Source organism: Lactuca sativa, chromosome 5 (assembly GCF_002870075.4).
Source record: "Lactuca sativa cultivar Salinas chromosome 5, Lsat_Salinas_v11, whole genome shotgun sequence".
NCBI classification, from domain to species: Eukaryota; Viridiplantae; Streptophyta; class Magnoliopsida; order Asterales; family Asteraceae; genus Lactuca; species Lactuca sativa.
In genome coordinates, this window is record NC_056627.2 from 257554193 (window position 1) to 257581907 (window position 27715).

The following is a 27715-nucleotide window of genomic DNA, read 5'->3' on the forward strand; positions in this document are numbered from 1 at the left end:
GGAAGGTCATAGATCAAGAATCTCTCCACTTGTTGCAGTCTCTTTGAGGTATCAAGTTCATACCTTGACTAATAGATGTTTAGAACTCCTTAATTCATGCTTTTGGTCCTTTTGGGTTGAAGAGTATGGGAATTCGTTTTGGGGTTTGTTATTCCAGATTTGAGTTGCATTGGACCCATTGATCTTAAAGGTGCAAGCTTTAAGAGTAGAATCGGTCCCATGCATGCATCAAGTTCTTTTTTAAGCTGAAGAGCTTCATTTAGGCATGCATAAACATAAAGTTGGCAACTTCATGTGGTTTCTAGCTCAAGGAGGTCATATTTGTGTTTTGGGGCTTTAACCCATGAATTAAGTGCTTATTGGTTAAGCCTTAGGGTTTGAGTTTTTGACCCTTTTTGGTAGTCCATATGGGTAAAGTTGAAAACTTTACCCTTCTAAGTTCCTATTGGATTCAGATCTAAGCTTGGAAATCTTGGATATGAAGGAAACAACTTAATGTATTAAGTTGTTGGAACTCGAGGAAACACGATGTGTTGGATGGGATTTTCCCGCATGTAAGGATAAAAGGGAAACACGATGCGGTCAAAAAGGGAATCACGGCATGTTGGGTCAACATGGGCCCTTGACCTTGACTTTTGTCTTGGACCAATTTTGATCTATAAGGGGGTGTTGAGGCATTTTGAGTTATATCTAAGGAATTGTTACTGTATAGGTGTCAGGTAGAGCTGGTATTTGGAGTCGGGACATATTTAGCTATCATTCAGCATTTGAAGTGAGTTTCCTCAATGGGTTTATTAGGTCTAAAGCACCAATGCATACCCTTATTGATTATCCTAGGATGTTAGGAGTCTGCATGACCCTTGCATGTGTAGTGCGCTGCTATGTATACCGGACAGGGCTCGATGCCGGGCGAGGTCCGATGAGTGGAACATATGCTATTGTTTTATGATTATGTAACATCCCGACTCCTAGGTATAATGATTTTATAATTTTCATGATTTTCATTGAGCTACTCGACGAGTTGGAGGCCCCAACTCGTCGAGTAAAGAAGGGTTTTGGCCGCCTGGGTTTTACGACAAACTCGATGAGTTGGAGGGACCAACTTGACGAGTTGGCGCTGTGAGAGGAAACCCTTATGTCTCGAGTTTGTGTCCTATTTAAAGGGCCTTAATCCCTTATTTTCGCCACCCTTGTCACCTTAGACCTCTGTGAGAAACCCTAGACTAGTTCCACTAGTTATGAGACAGGGGGAGAGAGAAAGAGAGAGAGAGAGAGAGAGAGAGAGAGAGAAAGAGAGAGAGAGAGAGAGAGAGAGAGAGACTAAATTGAGAGTTCTTGTGCATCTTTGGAAGGAGATTGTGACATCATTGCAGATTGGATCGAGGGCGGACTGTGGATCAATGTTCTTCCGTGATTAGCTGTTGTGTGGAGGTAAAAAGCTACTATCATGATCATTTCTTTGTGAGATCTTAGTTTAGGGAGTTTTTAGGGTTTTCTCCTATCCATCTTGTGTTATTGAGTCACTTGCGCATATCATGAGGTTGAAACCTCAGATCTGGACTATGGGAGGTCTGGTGAGCCCAAAGATCCTAGTTTTATTGAGCTAAAGGCAAGCTCTTGTGCATCCAACCCAAAATGGAACTTGTTTTGGAATTTTCATGCCCTAAGTGCCATGCATGGACGTAAAGCTTGCAGCTTTACGTGGTATCTCAGCCGTGGGAGGCTAGATCTAGAGTTTGGGGTTGTAACTCTACCTTAAAACGTCTGAATAAGGAAATATACTTAAGGGACTCGCTGAGTTGATGAGCCAACTCGACGAGTCGGCTAGGGTTTTCCCCAATGAGTCTGGACATGAGTAACTCGAAGAGTTGATGAGACAACTTGACGAGTTAAGTTGGATTTTCTTTACAATTCTAAAGGAACGAGGGGACTCGATGAGTCACATAGATGCACTCGACGAGCCGGGTCAACATGGACTGTTGACTCGAGTATTAACTTCGGTTGACTTTAGGGTTTGGTCAAGTCAGGAATTATGGAGACCATGGAGGGGTAAAATGGTCTTTTACTCATCCTAAGAGATTAGAGAGAGAATATATTGGTTTATTTAGAGTTGTGATTTAAGTCTTAATTAGAGATAATTATCGTATGTGTTAGGCGGATGCTAGATCGGTGATTCGTGTACGAGGTTTATTTGCTTGCTTACGAGGTGAGTCTTCTCACTATAGTTACCTTGAGTGGTAATTTTGTGTAATCGTAAGGTCTTGTGTGCTTATTGAGTATTGTGATATCCTGCATTATGTCTTTGTGATTTATGTTGAGTATTATGCTAAGTTTTACTGAGTTATGATCGGAGGGTCCACCCGAGTTGTGGGACCGGAGGGTTCCACAGAGGCACATCGACCATAGGGTCTTATTTGAGATATATCCATGAGAGGCTAATGAGTTATGTGTGGTATTTTAGGGAACTCACTAAGCTTTGTGCTTATTGTGTATTGTGATATGTGTTTCGAGTACTTCTCAGGATCGCGAGAAGGCGCCGATTTGATTGTACACTCAGGATGGAGTTATATTTTGAGGATCCTGGATTTCATTCAAACAATTATGGACATGTGTTTTTGATCATTTGACACTTTGGGTTTTTGTGAATAGTGTTTATGAGAATTATGCGATTTTTAAAATGACAATTTTGTTTGAAAATTTACGGTGTTACAAGTTGGTATTAAAGCCTTGGCTTGAGGGATTCGGATGTACCTTCGGGTGTGTCTGGACTCAAAATGAGGATTTGAAAAAAAATTCAAAAGAAATGATTTTTTTAAAATGAGAAAGAGTTTTATGAGAAAAACAAGTTGGAGGAGTGTGTACAATCAGCCAGAGCCCGAACGATGATACATGAGTTAAGGCAGAAACACTGATACTAAGCATGTTAAATTATAATTATACATAAATATATATATATATATATATATATATATATATATATATATATATATGAATATAGTTTTATAAAAACAATAATTTAAGTAGTTGAAAAATAGTTTAAAATGGTTTGAAAAAGCTTATAAAAGCATTAAATATCTTGAGTTGATTTGTAACCGTATTTGAGTGTTAACATAAATACTTTGTGTTTGGCTTGTATTCTCCCCCTAAAAGCATTGGAAAATGGTAAAACATAGGGGTATGAACTCACCTTTAAGTGAGTGCTTGCGAGGGATACAGAGTAGTAGTGATTATTCCACAAGTTAGAACCTATATAAATATTTGTATCCTAGTAGTATTTCACGCATAATATATGTATAATTAGTGAAAATAGTGGTAAACATGTTATGGAATAGCGTATTATGTAAGAATTACTTACAAAAAGGAGCCTTAGAAATGAACCGAGGGTATGAAGGACATTTTTGGTGTGTCTTGGGTGATTTCGGTTGCTTGAAGATGTGAAGTGTTCTTGGTGTTCTTGGTGGAACCAAGGAGATAGGGGTGTTTTCGGTTGGAAATAAGGAGTTTGGATGGTGATTTCGGTCAGATATTATGAAGATCCTATAGTTTGGCGTGTATTCTCCCCCTAAAAGAATTGGCAAATGGTAAAACATAGGGGTATGAACTCACCTTTAAGTGAGTGCTCGTAAGGTATACAGAGTAGTAGTGATAATTCCACAAGTTAGAACATGTATAAATATTTGTATCCTAGTAGTATTTCACGCATAATATGTATATAATTAGTGAAAATAGTGGTAAACATGTTATGGAATAGCGTATTATGTAAGAATTACTTACAAAAAGGAGCCTTAGAAACGAACCGAGGGTATGAAGGACGTTTTTGGTGTGTCTTGGGTGATTTCGGTTGCTTGAAGATGTGAAGTGGTCTTCATGGAACCAAGGAGATAGGGGTGTTTTTGGTTGGAAATAAGGAGTTTGGATGGTGATTTTGGTCAGATATTATGAAGATCCTATAGTTTTAGGATGATACTTGAGAGAATAGGATGAGATTCTTGGTTGTGTTCTTGAGAGAAAAAGGGTGATTTCGGTCAAGAGGTGTAATAGTGAGGAAGAGTTTTCGGTCCAGCTTATAAATAAGGAAGAAATCTGATGTGATGTTTGCATTGGAAATCATGTTTCATCTCTTGATTTATGTGAAGATGGATAGAACTTTCGAGATTTCGGTGTAGACCGAAATCCGATTTCGGCCCGAGACAAGTGGGCATTTGCGAGGGTTTGCGGTCCGAGCCGAGAACCGTTTTTGGTCCGAATGTTTTCTCTTATGTGAGGGTTTTCGGTCCTCACATTTGGTTCATATATTTGCAGCAATTATTCAATAAAAGGTTTAGTTATATTAAAACATTGGATAAGCTTTAATAAATTAATAAATCAACAAATTTGACTTTTATTTAACAAGTTTTGACTTTTGTTGATTTTGGTTGACTTTTATAGACTTGAAAATAACGGGTTGTCACATCATCCTCCTGTTAAAGGGAACTTTGTACCGAAATTAAGTCTAAAGTGAGTACTCATGGACTAGGGAAAAGATGCGGGTACTTTTGTTTCATTTGATCTTCCCGCTCCCAAGTGAATTCAGGTCCCCGCTTGGCATTCCAGCAAACTGTCACTATGGGTATACAACTTTGCTTGGTTCTCTTGACTTCCTTATCTAGTGTTTATACTGGTTCTTCCACGAAGTTGAGGCTCTCATTTATCTCGATTTCATCGAGTGGGATCATAAGAGTCTCGTCAGATAAACACTTCTTTAAGTTAGACATGTGAAAGGTAGGGTACACGTTGTTAAGTTCTTGTGGTAGTTTGAGTTTGTAAGGTACTGGGCCGATTCTAGCGATAATATCGAAAGGCCCAATGTACCTTGGATTCAGTTTGCCACGCTTTCCAAAGCTTATCATGTCCTTCTAGGGCGAGAGCTTCAATAACACATGGTCACCAACCTAGAATTCCAAGGGTTTTCGTCTGTCTCTAGAGGCTTTCAATTGTTCTCGAATTCGAATAATTTTCTCAGTTGTTTCCCTGATGATCTCTGGATCAGTGAGAATGTTTTCATGGATTGGTCCTTTAGCTAGTTGCGTATCACCCACTTCAGCCAAACACAAAGGTGATTTGCACTTCCGGCCATATAGGGCTTTGAATGGGGCAACCTTGATACTCGTATGGTAGCTGTTTTTGTATGAGAATTCGACCAGTGGCAAATGGGTATCCCATGCTTTATCAAAGTCGATCACACAAGCTCTCAACATGTCTTCTAATGTTTGAATCTTTCTCTCACTTTGCCCATCGTTTGTGGATGGTAGGTTGTACTCATGTCCAACGTAGTTCCTAGGGATTTTTGTAGTGACTACTAGAACCTTGGGGTGAAACTATCAGAGATAATAGATATGGGCACACCATGTAGTCGTATAATATCTCTAATGTAGTCGTATACTGTCTCTATCAGAGATAATAGATATGGGCACACCATGTAGTCGTATAATATCTCTAATGTATGTTCTGATCAGTTTCTCCATTTTGTCAGTTTCTTTAATTGGTAGGAAGTGCGTGGACTTGGTTAACTTGTCAATGATCACCCAAATGGTATCGATACCACCCATTATCTTAGGTAACTTGGTTATGAAATCCATTGTAATCCGCTCCCACTTCCACTTAGGTATTTCTGGTTGATGTAGTAAACCTGAGGGCTTTTGGTATTCTACCTTAACCTTGGCACAAGTCATACACTTGCCCACAAAGGTAGCAATTTCTGATTTCATGTTTGGCCACCAATATAACTTCTTGAGGTCCAGATACATCTTTTCTGAACCTAGATGAACGAAGTATCGTATTTTGCGAGCTTCGTTCATGACAACGTCTCTAAATCCACCAAACTTTGGTGTCTAGATTCGGTTCATGAGATAACAAACTCCATCACCCTTGACTTCTAAGTTCCTGTCCATTCCCCTTAAGGCATTAACTGTCACATTTTTGGGTTCCAAGGCTTCCTGATGAGCCTCTTTATTTTTTGTAGACAGATGTGAATGGATGGTCATGGTCAGTGCTTTGACTCTACGACCTGAGTACTCCTTTCGACTAAGGGCATTAGCTACTAGATTGGATTTGCCTGGATGATAACGAATTCTGCATTCGTAGTCATTTTGTAGTTCTACCCATCATCGTCGTCTCATGTTGAGCTCTTTCTGGTCGAATATGTGTTGAAGGGTTTTATGGTCTGTGAAAATAGTGCTCTTCGTACCATACAGGTAGAATCTCCAGATCTTTAGAGCAAATACTACCGCTCCAAGCTCAAGATCGTGAGTAGTGTAGTTGACTTCTTGTGTCTTAAGTTGTCTTGAGGCATAGGCAATGACCTTTCCTCGTTGCATAAGAACACAGCCTAGCCCTTGATTGGATGCATCACTGTATACTATGAAATCTTCTATCCCTTCTGGAAGGGACAACTTCGGTGCGGTGCATAGGGCTTGTTTTAGCGTTTGGAACACATTTTCTTATTTCTCTTCCCAGTTGTAAGTCACACCCCTTTGAGTTAGGGTGGTAAGTGGTTTAGCAATCATTGAGAAGTTCTGTATGAACCTACGATAGTAGCCAACAAGGCCTAAGAATTGATGAATCTCCGTAGGCGTTCTTGGTGCTGACCAGTTCTTGATTGCCTTGATTTTCGAAGGGTCCACCTGAATTCCCTCTTTGTTGACCACGTGACCTAGGAATTCTACTCTCCGAATCTAAAATTCACACTTTCAGAACTTCGCATAAAGTTTTTCTGCTCGTAATGTTTCCAAAACCTATCGTAAGTGTTGACTATGTTCCTCCTTACCGCGTGAGTAGATAAATATGTCATCTACGAATACAATCATGAATTTATCTAAGTTAGGATGGCACACCCTGTTCATTAAATCCGTAAACACCCTCGTAGTGACCATAACGAGTTCGGAAGGCTGTTCTGGGACATCTTCCTCTAGAACTCGTAACTGGAGATACCCGGATCTTAAATCAATCTTTGAAAAGTAGCTTGCTCCTTGAAGTTGGTCAAACAAGTCGTCTATACGCGGTAGAGGGTATCAGTTCTTAAAGGTGAGTTTGTTTGGCTCGCGGTAATCGATGCACATATGGAACGATCCATCATTTTTCTTCTCGAACAAGACCGATGGTCTCCAGGGTGAGAAGCTCGGTCTGATGAATCCCTTGATGAGCAGGTTGTTTAGTTGACTGGATAGTTCCTGCATCTCTGCTAGTGCTAGACGGTAATGTGATTTGACTACGGGGGTAGCTCCAGGAATTAAGTCAATTCTGAACTCGACTTGGCGTTCTGGTGGTACTCTAGGGAGATCTTCGGGAAAGATGTTGGGAAAATCACAGACTTCAGGAAAGCTCTTTATGACTTTCACTTCCCGATTCCTGTATACCTGGTGAGCTAAGAATGCATGGTATTCCTTTCGTAAGCACTTTTGGGCTTGGATGCACAAGATGATTCGAATGTTCGTGCCTGGTTTGTCGCCATAGACGACTACGGTTTCACTACTCGGTAGACTAAGACGAACAACTTTCTCATAACATAGGATGTCAGCACGATGGGGACTCAACCAATCCATTGCCAATGATAGTGTGAAAACTTTTTATTGAGACCGACATAAGGTCGATTTGGAAATAATAGTTATTTAGAGTGAGGATGCATCCTATATACATATCGTTAGTGCTCTCAGTTTTTTTGTTAACCATTTCTATGATAAATGTTTCCATTAGTGTTTGTGGTTGTTTTTTGAGTAAGTGTTTAAATTTGTGGCTCACAAAACTCCTCTCCGCTCCACTATCAAAGAGTTTGCATGCATAAGAGTTATCGAGGAGAAACATACCCTTGACCACCGTAGGATCTGCCACTGCTTCTTCATGGCCTATTGCTAATACTCTCCCCACTCCACCAACATTCCTTGCCTTCGGGCAGTTCCTCTTGAAGTGCCCAGTTTCACCGCACCCGTAGCAGGCTTGGCTCACTCCAATACCAAGGACCTAGGTGATTAGTTTTTCCGATGCCTTACAGAAACAAGAAGTGTTCCCCTTCCTGTTATAGTTCTCACAGTTCATCTCCCGAAAAGGGTCCGTGATGATGGAAATTGCACTTGCTGCACTTCAGCATGTATCTTGCATGTTTTTTTGTTGTTGCAGGGGTAGCAGGGGTTGTTGCAGCATGAACAACCACTATCTACTGTTTCTTGGTTGGGTTATGTGTTGTTTGGTTCTTCTTTCTATCCCAAAACTTTCTTTTGTTGTCGTTCTCCTTGGCATGTTCGGGGACAGGGGTCACTACGCGTTGGTGAGCTCCATGGTCAATGAGTCTTTGAGCCAAGCGTTTGGTGCTATCAAATGTAATAGGGTTTAAAGACAAAACATTCCCCTGAAGTGGAGGAGGCAGTCCCCGGATATACCTCTCTATTTTCTTGCTCTCTGTGGGAACCATCCCGGGACACATAATAGCTAGGTCACTAAATCTATTAGTGTAGGCTACTGTTAGATGGCATTTTATGCGTCTTATAGTGTTCATTATAATTTAGGATCATATTTTGTACATTATCATGTCATTTATTTAAATAATGTTTAGCTCATGTATTTTGTTAGAATTCCCGTACTGCTCATCACTACAAGAAAAATAGCCTTTTACGACGCGCAAACCACGACACTCAATGATTTATGGTACGCAAAAGAGGGTAACGTTAAAAAAGTGTCATCTCTTCAAAAAATTTAAGGATTTAGGTCACGCATTATTGCGTGCCCTTAAATTAGCGTCATACGAGAAAAAAATAAAAACACGGAGGACGTTGTATCTTAAATGGGCGTCCTCTATGAGTGTCGCTTTATAATTTTAATGAAAAGCGCGTTTAATAGACAGGGGGGAAAATGAAATCCCTAAAATTTTGAACACCCGCCTTCTTTTTTATCCTCCACTTTCCTTCTTGCCCTAATTACGATCCTTTCTCCCCCCCTCCATACATTCGACTGCCGCCTTGCCTAGTTATCGACACTCCTTCCTTCGTTCCTCACTTGCCTTCTTCGCCTGACAATATCTCAAGAAGTACAACTCCGAAAGCGTACAAGTCGGACTTATGTGTTGGAACACCAATAGACTGAAATTCAGGCGACATGTAGCCTCGTGTGCCCTAGAATTTCACGAATCTTGAATGTGGGTGTGAAGCGACTCTGTTTAAAACATTTGTAACCGAATCCAAATCTCGAGGTTCGATTTCTCTCACGTTCACAATCTTTCCGGTTAGACTCGTATCAACGACTGTAAAGTTGAATAAAAGCTTTTCAAGACTCGGGGCACGAGGTTGAAGGTAACAAATCCTCTTCTTCTTCTTCTTCTAATTTCATTTCAATTTCTCCGTTTTCATCATCAATTTCGAGAATATGTGGGTATGAAGCGACTCTGTTTAAAACATCTGTAACCGAATCCATGTATGTTTCACCTTTGATTAATCTTCTTGAGAATTTCTTGATTCCAGGCATTAAGAAGACCAAATTGTGTTTTCCGTTTGCAGTGTAGTTGTATCCGTTTAGTTGTTCTAAATGCCAGTTGTCTGCAACCAAGATGATTAGTGCACATCAGAGTTTGTATGCCTGTGTATCTGTAAATAGGACTGATGGATCTACATAATTCATATATTCATTTTGAAATTGTACTTTGTGTTAGTATCATGAATATGAATCTGTGTTGATAATTAGTGGACATCTGAGTTTGTTGTTCCCAAACAAAAGGGCAATTTGGTCTTTTTCCTCATTGATTGATATAATATTAGTTTTACTCCCTTTCTTTTCCAATATTTTGTCTGCTTTCATTTCTAAAACAAAAAGGAAAATTTGCATTCATGAAGTAAGTGGTGGTGGTCAAAGTTTTACTAGTTTTTAAATGTTTAAAATACACTTTCAATGATGATGGGCAACTAAGTAATTTCATAAACATGGTTCAGGCACGACTTGCATTTTGTAAGTTCATGGTGAAGCCTTCCATACTACTGGTGCTAGATGAGCCAACAAATTACTTGGATATACCTTCCAAAGAAATGCTTGAGATTGGTTTGTTTTTTTTTTCTCTATTGACATCTTTATTTATAACTTTTTCCGTGAATCTGATTGCACACATTTGAAGGTCAGCTAGGAATTAAAGTTTATAGCTTCACTTTTAATTTTTTTTTTGGGTTTTAACTTTTAGGTCAGCTGAGACTTCTGATAACAAGTTGGTTGCTGCTTCTAATGTTGTTGATCACTGCCAAATGAATGATTCATACACAATTTGGGAAAAAGTATTTTAGTGATTTGAGATGATTTTCTATTTTATTTTATAATCTCTTGACCTGGTTGCTTTGTGGTTATACAAAGTCAAGAATTATATTATTTAATTATTTTCTTTTATCTCAGATTTTCTGAATTTTGATAATGAAGTTAACAACGATGTTGAAGAACTTGATGAAGATTTGAGTGACAGTGAAGAAAACCGTTTAGTTGATGACAGTGGATGGTCTTCACATACTAAGTAATCATATTTAGTTATTTTTACATTAATTGTTAAAGAAAATAAATAAAACCTTTTTTTTGTAGGGCTGTTGGAAAATATCTCCAAAATATATTTAATAAGGAAGAAGAGAATAGAAGAAAGGCTCTTCGTATGAACAGCCTTTTAAATGGGAAAACTTGCAAGGAGGAATCAAGAATGTTTTTCAAAACTTTGGTAAACTTTACAATTTGATTCTAAATAACTAGCCTTTTTCACATTTTAGTTGAATTTTGAAGGTAGAAGTAGAATTCCAAGGGGAATTTGATTTGGGTTTTGTTTAAAGTTTAGAATTGATACGACTAGTTCGGATATTTTTTATAGGAAATAGCATCTCTGAATGCTTAGAGATTAATTTATGACATTTTTTGTATCGAGGTTATTCTTGTCATAGTCATTAACTTTTTTTAAAAATTTTCAGGGGAGAGTCAACATGCCTCTTGACTCAGGTGCTAGAGAGATGACATCAATATTAGACACTACACTTGTACAAGCTCTGCTTTTAACCTCACAATCTACTGCTGCAGGAAACTCATAGTAGATTCAGTAACTATTATCATCCGAACTTTGTTTTTAAGTAGTTTCATAGTTGATGTTAAAGAATTCCAAACCTTATATAAACTTTGGTATTTTATTATACATTAGGTAACTTTCTTCCTTTCCAATATGCAGGATTTTCAAGAATTACATCCCCTATCTATTACAGGGGAAGAAAATCAAGGATGATTTCCTTAACACTTCAGTTCAAGATTTGGTAACTTACCTGAATCCAATGTTTCTAGCTTACATAGAAGGGACTGACATCTTAGTTTTTCAAAAGTAAATTTTGTGTATTACAGGGGAGTGTTTTAGACACAACCAAGTCACATATATTTCCTCTTCACATATATGAATGCTAAAATCAAATGAATAATCAGTGATTCTTGTTTGCGTTCATATTGAACAGGCTGTAGACATGCAGATACAAATGGTCTTGATGGTTTAAAGGTTCAGATTATACTATCATCTATCTGCTATCAGCCTTGTTTATTCTTTGTTTAAATGTTGATAGAGAGTGAAGTATCAAGTGTGTTACCCTGTGATTTATTGATTATAATTAAAATTATAGGTGGGTCATTCCAGAAGGTTTGGGCATCTTGGGTTGGGTGTGAATTTCATAACCTTTGAAGAAAGATTTAACCTGTAAGTCTTCCTCCTGATAATATTAATTAGCATTACCAGATTTACCCCTATCTTTCTAACTCTGTGGTTTCATGGCTATTTATTAATGCTATAGGTATCGGATTGAGCATGAGCTTGGAACCGAAATTAAACAAATTCCTCCACTAATTGATCAAGCTATTTATTGTTGTTGACCCATCATTATCAAACCTGTTGCCTTCATCATATACATACTATCATCTTCATCTTGGTCAGTAACAACTAACAACAATTTTTTTTTATATTAATGATGTTTAAAAAATATTTAAGAAAATGATGGATTGGAAACAAAAAATTCAGGGGGAAATCCTTTTTCCTCTCCATTGACTCATTCTTTTTGCATTAAAAAGAAAATGATGGTGTTGTTTTTTGATCAATTGATGGAGTTAAGGATTTAAATATATTATTGACAGCATTTATGTAGTATGAAATAAAGATGAAACATGTAAACAAAAAATAGTTATTTATATGTGGTAGGAAGCTCATTAAATCCAAATATTGAGAAACTAAATCTCAAAGTTTGTACACGTGGAGTATTACAATGTGGATGATTTTGGTTATTATCTTATATTGAAAATTATTAATGTAAAAGTACAATGTTAAGATTTCAATTTATAATTGTTTGTAAATGAACAGTCAATTATATATATATATATATATATATATATATATATATATATATATATATATATATATATATATTCAACATCACTTCCTATAAAAGGGTAAAATAGTCATTTTCTTTTTCATCCTCAGTGTGTTCATTCGGTCCAAAAATAGAAAGCAACAAAGGATGATAACAGATTACCTTTTGAGAAAGAGTACTTGGACTGCAAATTACCTTTTGAGGCTAGTATTTAACATTCTGTAGAGACGAAGTGACAACACTTCCAAAGTGGCAAATAATATTGCAACTGCAGGTAAATTCCCGAACATAGGACACAAACAAACTGTAAAGATTACACAGATGCATTGAAAGAAAGATGTAAACAAAGATAAAAAATCTTAATATTTTTTGTACCAATGATTAGTTTTCATTTTCATTGGGTAGGGGTCCATGTCAGTTATAGTTGTCAACTGGTCAGTAAAAAAACATGTTAAAACTAGATTGTGTGTGTGTGGGGGGGGTATATCTTTTCGCTATCATATAGAAACTTTCCAAAACAAATAAATAATCAAAATTAAACAAGTAGTCCAGCAAATAGAAACTTCATTATTGCAACTTTAACTTTATTTTTTGTATCAAAGTTACAAAGTGTAATTTTTATTGTTTTTTAGGCTGATGTCAGTGAAAAGCAAGCTAAACTTGGTGATGGAGACTAACATGGACTTAGAGAACCTAAGGACAAACTGGAGAAGTGAGTTGAAGAGTTGACATGGAGATTAGACTTTGAAAAGCATTTGAGGGTATATTTTTTTTATATTTCTTGTATCTAATTAGTTTGTAAATTTTTGTTACAACTATTGATTTGTTTTATATTTCCAAGGAACGATTATTTGTATGACATTAAATTTTATGCAATGGATTGTATTTTTTGTATATGATATTTTATTTTCTATTATGAAACATTAAATACAAATTTAATTTGAAAATTAGTAAATCTATAAATAATATTTTTTTTAAACATTTAAAATTATGATACGCAAAAATGTGTGTCGTCTTCATTTATGACATGACCTTTCTTGACAGGGGCTTTCTTGATACGCATTGCGTGTCAATAACACGCGCGTCGTAGGGTTACGACACGCGAAAGCGTGTCGTCTTCCTTTATGACAGGGCCTTCCTTGATACGCATTGCGTGTCGTAAACGTGCGTCGTAATTGCGCGTCATAAATGAGCGTCGTAAATGTGCGTCGTCTCTCTTTATGATAGGGCCTTCCTTGACGCGCATTTGCGCATCGTCTAAGCCCTTTACGACGCGCAATGAGCATCGTAAAAGGTTGTTTTTCTAGTAGTGCATGTTTTTTATGTCAATTTCAGATAGTTCGAGGGGAGCAGTGCTTTGGGAGCAGTTGGATGTGCATTTTGGAGCTTAAAATGGAGTTTGGGACTTATGAAGGATTATGAGGAATGTTTGTAAGATGCTTTGGTCAAGAAACATCCGATTGAATTGATCACATGAAGATAGAATATGCAATCTAATGTTAAAGGATGTTGCTGGCAGCATTGACCCCTGTCAGTATTTTGACCATATCTCGAGAACCTTAACTCCGATTGATGCGATTAAAAATGATCTGAAAAGTAGACAAAATTGCGGACGTAATAGGCATAAATTGCGATTGTAGGTTGTCTCCTTGCGATCTTAGGTGACCCTTTTGCGATCGTAGGTTTGGTCGAAGGTTGCCTTCGAGGTTCTTTTGTGCCCAAAATTCACCCGGGAGTGAAAACTCAATACCTGCGATCGCAGGTTGTGTACATGCGATCGCAGGTTGGCCAAAAAGTGTCAAAATAGCATCCTACTTCATTCAAAAGGCACCAGACGTATTTATTTCAAAACCCGCGACCGCAGGTTGTGTACATGCGATCGCAGGTGCGCCGTTTTTGCTGATGGACATATAAATAGACCCTGACAGCATTCTTGTAACCGAAGTTGGCGATTCCAGAGGTTCCGGACGACGAAAATACGATTTTGGAGGTGTTTCTTCTCCAATTTCAACAATTTCTGAGGATCTGAAGACTGTGGATCATCTCCTTCAAGTAGATTAGTAAGATTAGTTGTTTGATGTCTCTTTTCATCTGTTTTTATCAGATTTTAGCCATGTCTGGCTAAAACCTTAGTCTTCAGTTCTGCAAAGACAAGTACTTTTCATGTGATTGATCATTAGATCTGGTTTTTTATTTGTGTATCTATCTAGATTCTTCACTTTTGTTCTTAATGAATGTTTGATTTTGATTCTTGTTAGTCTGATCACCTAGCTAGGGTTTTATCATTCCAGTTAATCAGTTATAGAATACATAATTGTTCTTGTCAATTGGTAAAAGTAACAAGTATCAGATTGGTTCTATTTTGGGATTTAACTCTGGTATAAACTGAAAAATCATACCTTTACGCTTCCGAGCTTGTGAGAAGTATTGGGTATTGTGCGGAATTTTACAAAGAGCTTAATGCAACTTTTCTGATCTTAATTAAGAGCTTGTTTGATTAGACAGTAAAAAGTTAGGGTTAATTGAAGAGCTTGTTTTGATTAACTAATTTAGGTAAAAGAGAAATTACTAGAGCTTGTTAGTTTTTCTTAGTACCAGCTTAGATAAAACGCATCTCAAATAATCAGATTTGGATCAACTACATGATTAGGAAAGTCACAGCAGAACCGAAACCGTTTTTATTATTGATTTTCATTTAGTTTAATATCACTGCACTTTTAGTTTTTAATTTAATTTAAAACCCCCTTCTTTTATATTTATGTATTGACTAGATATGCTTGATGCAAAAAGACATTGACCATTAGGCTGTGTCCCTGAGGATTCGACCCTGCTTCTCTGTGCTATATTTTTAGTGCAACCAACAGTGATAAATTTATTTGTTTAATACGTGCACGACAACGTGTTATCAAATTGGCGCCGTTGCCAGGGACACGGTACTGCTAATAGGTTTTACCAAATTTTTACCTATAGGTAATCTAGTCTTCAGGCATGGTCGAGCCAACGACCTTAAAAAAGGGCGGCTTTCCGGAAGGCAACCCGATGAGTAGTTTTTAGCTTTTATGCTTTCAATAAAGAGATGGTCGCAGTTCCAATCAAGCTTGGGGAAATCAGAGGATCTTCAAAGTCGTTGAAATTCAGATTTTTCGCCACATCTTCGTCAAAATCAGAATTTCTCCAAAGTTATCAGGTACATTCTTTCCTAGCTGCACCTTTTTGCTTTTATTTGCTTTATTGAGCTGTTCATTCCTTTTTAAGAATTGAGGAAAATGCATTATTTTAAGCTTGGGGAGGGGATTAGTATAAAAAAATTGCATTTTTGCTTAAAATTTTAATTTTTTAGTTAAATTTTTTAAAATTTTGCATTTTATTTTCTGCATTGCATTTTCATAAAAAATATTCAAAAAATCCAAAGATATTTTATTTTTCTGCATTCATAAATAAGTAAACAAAAACCCAAAAAGATTTTATTTCTAGTTATTTTTTATTTTTTGCATATCAAAATCTTTAAAAAATTAAGAAATTCACATGAGATGAGGATAACTTTTTACATTCGATAGCTCTGTTAAGACGAAGTGTGATAGTTGCCGAAAATAATAGTCTCATTACAATCAATTTTAAGAATTATCTTTTCAAGTGCTTTAAATGTTTTCAATATGAACCAATATAAGAGTCAGATAATTTTTACAATGAAAGTGTTTGATGGAAAAACGAACAGTTTTTTTGAAAATAATTTCCATTGATGCCTTAAAAAGAACCTAGATTGGATAACCCTTATCAGTCCTTGAATTACTGAACCCTATAGTTTCTACGCCTTTTGAGGTTAGGAGGGAACTCTCGTTATACCCCCATAATAGTTATCATTTTTGAAGTATTGAAGATATGGAGGGCCTCAAATTAAAATTTGCGCCCAGTCAATATATATATGTTAGAAATGATATATCAAGCAACTTGAAGAAATCTGAAATTCAAAGTTAAATCCAAGTCAAGTTCAAGTCGAAATGAAGAAGCAAGCAAGTTAAATATGAAGAGTTGATCAAGACAAAGAAGATGTATGGTATAATCAGATTGATCCCTCGATAGTGGAATCATAGGGGTAAACTTGGATTTTCTGTCCATGATGGAGCTTACCGCGTTTACTGGATGAGTTTGGAAAAAAAAAAAGGCGGGGTTGGTCAAGCTAAGTTTTTATAAACGAATTTTCATGAAATTATTTTTACAAATACATTGTTTTCACAAATTTAATTCGGCATAAAAATTATTTGCTCAAGCTTGGTTTAACTCATTAAATATAATTATGAATTGTTAATATAAAGTATTGAGACTGTTGTCTAGGTGGTGATTTCATTGGAGCTTCCTTGTTGTGAAATCTGATCATGTGACAAAAAAAAGAGTGTAGTGTTTTGATAAATTTAAAATTTTTAGTTTCCCTAATCTTGCTATAGTTTTTATTCTAAGTTCCTTTTTATGTCATCTACATCTTTCCATTTGTTTATAATGTTTTATTATTTTTCTTACTTGAGGGAAAGTAAGGTTTAAGCTTGAGGAGATTTCTTAGATGCCATTTTATGCATCTTATAGTGTAGTTTTCATTATCATTTAGGATCATATTTTGTACATTTTCATGTCATTTTTTAAAATAATGTTCAGCTCATGTATTTTGTTAGAATTCCCGTACTGCTCATGTTTTTATGTCAATTTCAGATGGTTCGAGTGTAGCTGTGCTTTGGGAGCAGTTGGATGCACGTTTGGAGCTTAAAATGGAGCTTGGGACTTATGAAGGATTATGAGGAATGTTTGGAAGATGCTTTGGTCAAGAAACATTTGATTGAATTGATCACACGAAGATAGAATATGCAATCTAAAGTTAAAGGATGTTGCTGATAGCTTTGACCCCCTGTCAATATTTTGACCATATCTCGAGAACCGTAACTCCGATTGACGTGATTAAAAATGATCTGAAAAGTAGACGAAATTTCGAACGTCATAGGCACAACCTGCGATCGCAGGTAGTCTCCTTACGATCGCAGGTGACCCTTTTTGCGATCGTAGGTTTGGTCGCAGGTTGCCTTCGAGGTTCTTTTGTGCCCAAAATTCACCCAGGAGTGAAAACTCAATACCCGCGATTGCAGGTTGTGTACATGCGATCGCAGGTTGGCCAAAAAGTGTCAAAATAGCATCCTACTTCATTAAAAAGGCACCAGACGCGTTTATTTCAAAACATGCGATCGTAGGTGCGCCGTTTTTGTTGCTGGACGTATAAATAGACCCTGATAGCATTCCTGTAACCGAAGTTGGCGATTCCAGAGGTTCCAGACGACGAAAATACGATTTTGGAGGTGTTTCTTCTCCGATTTCAACAATTTCTGAGGATCTGAAGACTGTGGATCATCTCCTTCAAGTAGATTAGTAAGATTAGTTTTTTGATGTCTCTTTTCATCTGTTTTTATCAGATTTTAGCCATGTCTGGCTAAAACCTTAGTCTTCAGTTCTGCAAAGACAAGTACTTTTCATGTGATTGATCATTAGATCTGGTTTTTTATTTGTGTTTCTATCTAGATTCTTCACTTTTGTTCTTAATGAATGTTTGATTTTGATTCTTGTTAGTCTGATCACCTAGCTAGGGTTTTATCATTCCAGTTAATCAGTTATAGAATACATAATTGTTCTTGTCAACTGGTAAAAGTAACAAGTATCAGATTGGTTCTATTTTGGGATTTAACTCTAGTATAAAATGAAAAATCATACCTTTACGCTTCCGAGCTTGTGAGAAGTATTGGGTATTGTGCGGAATTTTACAAAGAGCTTAATGCAACTTTTCTGATCTTAATTAAGAGCTTGTTTGATTAGACAATAAAAAGTTAGGGTTAATTGAAGAGCTTGTTTTGATTAACTAATTTAGGTAAAAGAGAAATTACTAGAGCTTGTTAGTTTTTCTTAGTACCAGCTTAGATAGAACGCATCTCAAATAATCAGATTTGGATCAACTACATGATTAGGAAAGTCACAGCAGAACCGAAACCGTTTTTATTATTGATTTTCATTTAGTTTAATATCACTGCACTTTTAGTTTTTAATTTAATTTAAAACCCCCTTCTTTTATATTTATGTATTGACTAGATATGCTTGATGCAAAAAGACATTGACCATTAGGCTGTATCCCTGAGGATTCGACCCTGCTTCTCTGTGCTATATTTTTAGTGCAACCAACAGTGATAAATTTATTTGTTTAATACGTGCACGACAACGTGTTATCAAATTGGCGCCGTTGCCGGGGACACGGTACTGCTAATAGCTTTTACCAAATTTTTACCTACAGGTAATCTAGTCTTCAGGCATGGTCGAGCCAACGACCTTAAAAAAGGACGGCTTTTCGGAAGGCAACCCGATGAGTAGTTTTTAGCTTTTATGCTTTCAATAAAGAGATGGTCGCAGTTCCAATCAAGGTTGGGGAAATCAGAGGATCTTCAAAGTCGTTGAAATTCAGATATTTCGCCACATCTTCGTCAAAATCAGAATTTCTGCAAAGTTATCAGGTACATTCTTTCCTAGCTGCACCTTTTTGCTTTTATTTGCTTTATTGAGCTGTTCATTCCTTTTTAAGCATTGAGGAAAATGCGTTATTTTAAGCTTGGGGAGGAGATTAGTATAAAAAAATTGCATTTTTGCTTAAAATTTTAATTTTTTAGTTAAATTTTTACAAATTTTCTTTTACATTTTATTTTCTGCATTGCATTTTCATAAAAAATATTCAAAAAATCCATAGATATTTTATTTTTCTGCATTCATAAATAAGTAAACAAAAACCCAAAAAGATTTTATTTCTAGTTATTTTTTATTTTCTACATATCAAAATCTTTAAAAAATTAAGAAATTCACATGAGATGAGGATAATTTTTTACATTCGATAGCTCTGTTAAGACGAAGTGTGATAGTTGCCGAAAATAATAGTCCCATTACAATCAATTTTAAGAATTATCATTTCAAGTGCTTTAAATGTTTTCAATATGAACCAATATAAGAGTCTGATAATTTTTACAATGAAAGTGTTGTATGGAAAAACAAACAGGTTTTTTGAAAATAGTTTCCTTTGATGCCTTAAAAAGAACCTAGATTGGATAACCCTTATCAGTCCTTGAAATATTGAACCCTATAGTTTCTACGCCTTTTGAGGTTAGGAGGGAACTCTCGTTATACCCCCAGAATAGTTATCATTTTTGAAGTATTGAAGATATGGAGGGCCTCAAATTAAAATGTACGCCCAGTCAATATATATATGTTAGAAATGATATATCAAGCAACTTGAAGAAATCTGAAATTCAAAGTTAAATCCAAGTCAAGTTCAAGTCGAAATGAAGAAGCAAACAAGTTAAATATGAAGAGTTGATCAAGACAAAGAAGATGTGTGGTATAATGAGATTGATCCATCGATAGTGGAATCATAGGGGTAAGCTTGGATTTTCTGTCCATGATGGAGCTTACCGCGTTTACTGGACGGGTTTGGAAAAAAAAAGGAGGGGTTGGTCAAGCTAAGTTTTTATAAACGAATTTTCATGATATTATTTTTAGAAATACATTGTTTTCACAAATTTAATTCGGCGTAAAAATTATTTGCTCAAGCTTGGTTTAACTCATTAAATATAATTATGAATTGTTAATATAAAGTATTGAGACTGTTGTCTAGGTAGTGATTTCATTGGAGCTTCCTCGTCGTGAAATCTGATCATGTGACAAAAAAAAGAGTGTAGTGTTTTGATAAATTTAAAATTTTTAGTTTCCCTAATCTTGCTATAGTTTTTATTCTAAGTTCCTTTTTATGTCATCTACATCTTTCCATTTGTTTATAATGTTTTATTATTTTTCTTACTTGAGGGAAAGTAAGGTTTAAGCTTGAGGAGATTTCTTAGATGCCATTTTATGCATCTTATAGTGTAGTTTTCATTATCATTTAGGATCATATTTTGTACATTTTCATGTCATTTTTTAAAATAATGTTCAACTCATGTATTTTGTTAGAATTCCCGTACTGCTCATGTTTTTATGTCAATTTCAGATGGTTCGAGTGGAGCTGTGCTTTGGGAGCAGTTGGATGCACGTTTGGAGCTTAAAATGGAGCTTGGGACTTATGAAGGATTATGAGGAATGTTTGGAAGATGCTTTGGTCAAGAAACATTTGATTGAATTGATCACACGAAGATAGAATATGCAATCTAAAGTTAAAGGATGTTGCTGATAGCTTTGACCCCCTGTCAATATTTTGACCATATCTCGAGAACCGTAACTCCGATTGACGTGATTAAAAATGATCTGAAAAGTAGACGAAATTTCGAACGTCATAGGCACAACCTGCGATCGCAGGTAGTGTCCTTACGATCGCAGGTGACCCTTTTTGCGATCGTAGGTTTGGTCGCAGGTTGCCTTCGAGGTTCTTTTGTGCCCAAAATTCACCCAGGAGTGAAAACTCAATACCTGCGATCGCAGGTTGTGTACATGCGATCGCAGGTTGGCCAAAAAGTGTCAAAATAGCATCCTACTTCATTAAAAAGGCACCAGACGCGTTTATTTCAAAACATGCGATCGTAGGTGCACCGTTTTTGTTGCTGGATGTATAAATAGACCCTGATAGCATTCCTGTAACCGAAGTTGGCGATTCCAGAGGTTCCAGACGATGAAAATACGATTTTGGAGGTGTTTCTTCTCCGATTTCAACAATTTCTGAGGATCTGAAGACTGTGGATCATCTCCTTCAAGTAGATTAGTAAGATTAGTTTTTTGATGTCTCTTTTCATCTGTTTTTATCAGATTTTAGCCATGTCTGGCTAAAACCTTAGTCTTCAGTTCTGCAAAGACAAGTACTTTTCATGTGATTGATCATTAGATCTGGTTTTTTATTTGTGTTTCTATCTAGATTCTTCACTTTTGTTCTTAATGAATGTTTGATTTTGATTCTTTTTAGTCTGATCACCTAGCTAGGGTTTTATCATTCCAGTTAATCAGTTATAGAATACATAATTGTTCTTGTCAACTGGTAAAAGTAACAAGTATCAGATTGGTTCTATTTTGGGATTTAACTCTAGTATAAAATGAAAAATCATACCTTTACGCTTCCGAGCTTGTGAGAAGTATTGGGTATTGTGCGGAATTTTACAAAGAGCTTAATGCAACTTTTCTGATCTTAATTAAGAGCTTGTTTGATTAGACAATAAAAAGTTAGGGTTAATTGAAGAGCTTGTTTTGATTAACTAATTTAGGTAAAAGAGAAATTACTAGAGCTTGTTAGTTTTTCTTAGTACCAGCTTAGATAGAACGCATCTCAAATAATCAGATTTGGATCAACTACATGATTAGGAAAGTCACAGCAGAACTAAAACCATTTTTATTATTGATTTTCATTTAGTTTAATATCACTACACTTTTAGTTTTTAATTTAATTTAAATCCCCCTTCTTTTATATTTATGTATTGACTAGATGTGCTTGATGCAAAAAGGCATTGACCATTAGGCTGTGTCCCTGAGGACACGGTACTGCTAATATTTTTTGCCAAATTTTTAACTACAGGTAATCTAGTCTTCAGGCACGGTCGAGCCAACGACCTTAAAAAAGGGCGGCTTTCTGAGAAAGTACTCCCCCATCATCAGTTCTTTTAGGTTCTCCCAGCCCATTGAGTTAGCCACAATGAGTGTAAGTGACTTGATATGGCTATTCCACCATGTGAAGGCCCTATCCAAGAAAGTACAGGCAACAAATCTTATTTTGCTCCCTTATGGGCAGGAGCAGATCTTGAAGATTGACTCCGTTTTCTCAAACCATTGTTGTTAGAGAAATGATTCCTCCATTCCCATTAAAGGTTTTGGGTTTTCAGTTGGTGAAGTCCTTGTATGAACATTCCCTAGGTGTCCATGGCTATCTCCATGATGCGAGTTGGTACCGGTTCCAGACCCACTGGCGCCACTAGTGTTGATTTGGGTCAAGGCTGCTATCACAGCCGTGGTCACTGCAGCTTGGAAAACTATAGGATCGAAATGAGTTGGAGGCGGAGGTGGAGTTGAAGTTATTGGAGGATTGTTATTGATACGTCTATTTGATCTACGTGGAGGCATCTTTTAGCTATAAAGCTTTTAAAGATGAAAATGATGGCAAGACTTCATTAGCGATTATAAATCAGATATCTTTGAACTAAGTTACACTAGTTCATCATGTGTTCTTTAAAGAGTTTATAATAGAAGTCTACCAAAAGTAATAACCTACAAAGTAATAATATGAAATTGGATAGTAGTATTTAAAGATGAAATCCAGCCATGTTATCTATGCGAGAATAGGGGTGTAAGAGATATTAATAAATCTATAAAGGTGTTATCGTGCTATAAATACTCCTATAGTATTTAAATTTATGTTAAGTTCTAGTGTTCCTTTGTAGTGAGAGTTGGTAAGTTTTAGACTTGTTGCAACACTATTATCACTCCCAAACACATGTTGGCTGTATCTCAAATAAATATAGTTGATCAGGCTATGTTGATTCCAGATATGATTACATAACTGTCTAGGTTTGACTGCATTGTCCAACATCTAAATACTTTTGTATTGTTCTTCTTGTGATATTATTCTAATATGTATGTATGTATGTATGTATGTATACTTTTATAAAAATATTAATATATTTTAAAAGTATAACTCTTGGTCAGAGTGTTTTTATCACATTTTGTTTATAGTTGTATATCTTTTATGGGTTGCACTATAAACAATGCTCTGATACTATTCTGTCACACCCCCAAACCGGAACGGCGGAAACGTTCGGGGGCGGAGGACGTCATGTACAGTATCACAACAATGAGTAATAGTAAAATAAGCAACGACATCCATAGTTTGGAAAATATAGTTATTACATTTGTGTTCTTAGTATTGTTTGTATGACACAAAAATGTATAGCAAAAATAAAAGAAGAGACTTGAATATGCACTGTCTTCTCAAAAACCTGTCTGAGTGTACTTGTCTTTTGGTTCCCTAAAAATACAAGTTATTTTGAAAAGAGAGTATCAAAATTTAAATTGGTGAGTTCATAAGCATTTAGTATTAGAAATTTGTGTTTGTTTCATGAAAAGGTTACTGTGTTTCTCCAAAAAATCCAATATTTTCTATAATAAATGAAATGTAGTCTTAGGACTAAAGAACAAAATGTTTGTATGTTATTGTACTCTGAAATAGTGTAAGTGTATGTTTTCCATCAATGTGTGCTTTCGTTGCTAGAAAAATAGTGTACTGTACTTGTATGAAATCTGATGTATGCATGTACTGGAAAATAATGACGTGTAATCTTATTACTTAAAATAAAACCATTGAAGTGATGTTTTTTTGGTAAACCAAAATGTTTAGTTAATGTTTAACCGTATTTAAGTGTTAACACTGTTCAGGCTCTGGCTGATTGTACACACTTAAAGTGAGTGCTCGCGAGGGATACAGAGTAGTAGTGATAATTTAAGTGTGTACAATCAGCCCCTATGTTAACAATAATTTAAGTGTTAACTCCGTTCGGACTGATTGTTCGCGAGCACACTTAAATAGGGATTGATTGTACACAAAGTATATGAATATAGTCTGATAAAAGTGTGCTCGCGAGGGATACAAAGTAGTATATGAATATAAGTGTGTACAATCAAATAGGGGTATGAACTCACCTTTAAGTGAGTGCTCGCGAGGGATATAGAGTAGTAGTGATAATTCCACAAGTTAGAACCCGTATAAATATTTGTATCCTAGTAGTATTTCATGCATAATATGTGTATAATTAGTGAAAATAGTGGTAAACATGTTATGGAATAGCGTATTATGTAAGAATTACTTACAAAAAGAAGCCTTAGAAATGAACCGAGGGTATGAAGGACGTTTTTGGTGTGTCTTGGGTGATTTCAGTTGCTTGAAGATGTGAAGTGTTCTTGGTGTTCTTGGTGGAACCAAGGAGATAGGGGTGTTTTCGGTTGGAAATAAGGAGATTGGATGGTGATTTTGGTCAGATGTTATGACGATCCAAGAGTTTTCGGATGAGATTCTCGGTTGTGTTCTTGAGAGAAAAAGGGTGATTTCGGTCAAGAGGTGTAATAGTGAGGAAGAGTTTTCAGTACAACTTATAAATAAGGAAGAAATCTGATGTGATGCTTGCATTGGAAATCGTGTTTCATCTCTTGATTTGCGTGAAGGTGGATAGAACTTGCAAGATTTCGGTGTAAACCAAAATCCAATTTCGGCCTGAGACAAGTGGGCATTTGCGAGGGTTTGTTGTCCGAGCCGAGAACCGTTTTCGGTCCGAATGTTTTGTCTTATGCGAGGGTTTTTGGTCCTCTCGTATGGTGCATATTTTTGCAACACTTATCCAATAAAAGGTTTAGTTATATTAAAACATTGGATAAGCTTTAATAAATTAATAAATCAACAAATGTGACTTTTATTTAACAAGTTTTGACTTTTGTTGATTTTGGTTGACTTTTACAGACTTGAAAATAACGAGTTGTCACAACTACTTACTAATACGACACGAATTAAAGTTCAGAAAAACATATATCGAGGATCCTTATTTCTAAAGTCTATGATTACTTAATATATACGTTAGGATTATATACAATAAAGATCCGATAGACAGTGCAATGTATGATTTATGCGTTACTTCTTGTTCCTTGTTTGGTTGTGGGCTTAGGGCGGAATCACCCAATGAGTGTCTGTTCGATTTTAATTTTATACAATTTTTATACACTAAGCAATCATAGGATGTAATAGTATGGATCATACTAATTACATGAATCGGAACCTTGAATCATAGATTTTAAACATAAGAAACTTATACTTTTTGGTCTTTAAGTACTAAGATTATAACTTATTTACTAAGAAAATATTGGATTTTCTGGAAGAACACATTAATGTTTTCAGTAACAAAGAGCATATCTTTTCCAACAAAATACTTATGACCTCAACAACTTAAATGTTGACACTTTTTCAAACCACTTGTATTCTCAGGAAAATTAGTAGACAAATACCCTCTCAGGCGTTACGAAGACGGAGCATAGTAGCATCTCGTCTTATCTTTTGCTACAGTTTTAATGCGAAACAAGCAATGTTTTGAATACAATGTAAATACTATGTTATCAATACAATGGTAGTTGTTACTTTGATTACTATTATACATTTTTTTTGATACTGTACATGACGTCATCCACCTCTGAATGTTTCTGCCGTTTTGGTTTGGTGGTGTGACAGATTGGTATCAGAGCAGTGTTTATAGTGAACTAAGTATATCAACCTATAAAAGATATACAACTATAAATACAATGGGATAAAAACACCCTGACCAAGAATTATGATTTTAAAATATATTAATATTTTTATGAAAGTATACATACATGCATATATACATACTAGAACGAGTAACACAAAAGTATTTAGGTGTTGGACACTACAATCAAACCTAGACAGTTATGTAATCATATATAGGATAAATAAAGCATGATTAACTATATTTATTTGAGATACGACCAACATGTGTTTAGGAGTGATAGTAGTGTGGCAACATGTCTAAAACTTACCAACTCTATATACAAAGGAATACTAGAACCAAATATAAAGTTTAAAATAATAGGAGTATTTTATGATACTATAGAATAACAACAAGTCTAAAAACTTATCAACTTCGTATACCAAGAAGCTCTAGAATCAAACATGTAATTAAAATACTATAGGAGTATTTTAGGTACTATGACTAACTTATGTGAAAACTAAAAGACCCTTTCTAGTAGGTCTATAATTGCCGAGTGTATACGTTAAGGTTATATATAATTAAGATTTTATAGACTTAGAAATTTGTGATTCTCGCTCTAAGAAGCTCTAGAATCAAACATGTAGTTAAAATACTATAGGAGTATTTTAGGTACTATGACTAACTTATGTGAAAACTAAAAGACCCTTTCTGGTAGGTCTATAATTGTCGAGTGTATATGTTAAGGTTATATATAATTAAGATTTTATAGACTTAGAAGTTTGTGATTCTTGCTCTACTTCCTCTTCCTTGTTTGGTTGTGGTCTTAGAGTATGATCACTTATTCGAAGGTCTATTTGATATTGGTTATATATAATCTGTATACACTAAGTGATTATAGGAGGAACCGGTAAGGAATCATCATAAAAAGGCTCAATATAGATACTTTTATTAATATCATAGATTCTTTAGACACTCCCATTCTTGCACGAACAACATAGGTAGATGTAGCCACTCCACTACAAAAGCCAATAGAGGATTTGAGGAAGAACCAAAACAGGGTTCATGAGGAGGATTCCAGGAAAGGATCGGACGAAGAGAAAGGTTTTAGAGAGATCGTTAGCGAACCCTACCCTATCAGGAATAACCTGGAGAGCCCACTCGGACATTTGGGTCCAAACTAGGGAATCATATGAGCGATAACACCATAGGAATGCCAGGAGAAAGCCAACCCTTACCGCTGAAACTAGGGCAATCATAGCTAGGACAGAGAGTAGAAGAGACTATTCGCGAATCATGTGAGGAGGCCGAGCTCCTTATGCGTCACGCTAATAACTTATAAATGAATATAACTAGTGAGTTAGTGATTATACTACCCACACTATGTGTTAGGCTTATCACTTATTTTGTAGCAACAAATACTAGTACATCAAGTCACAGAACTTCGTATAAGAATGGTAACTATTAAAAATTCATAAGTTTATTTTATATAGACCTCTGTTATGAATTGTTTACAAAACTCTATAAAAGTTAGAACATGATACGCATAGAACTAAGATAACATAGTTCAATCGACACACGACTTATAGCTACTACTAAAGACTTACAACCGTTTCATCTTCTAAACCTTATAGTAGAAAGATGCCTCCCCATAGACTTATGGGGTGCGATCATCCTAGCACTAATGCATCAAATGCCTTCAGAACTCACCAGTTAAGCATAGGATGAGTGAACTTAGCACTTGTACGATACCTATATCTTCTCACTGCCATAGGTACATCTCAGGAATGTTGACAGAAACATTGAGAATAGTTCAACGAAACATAAAAATTTATATGTATATATAAATAGATAGAATACAACTAGAAATGACCATACTTACTTAAGAACTCGCTTCTCACCATGCAATAGAACCATGCTTCCAAAAGGAAGTAACCAGCCAACCGGTGAAACTCCATTTCTATAGATAGACTCTGCTACTTTTCAAGCGGCAATCATAGCCGTCGTGATAGTCTTCATGGCACATCTCAATGCAAATAAAACTAGTGAAAATGGAAATAGTGTTGACAATTCAAACCGTAGTAACAACCAAGGAAACCAACG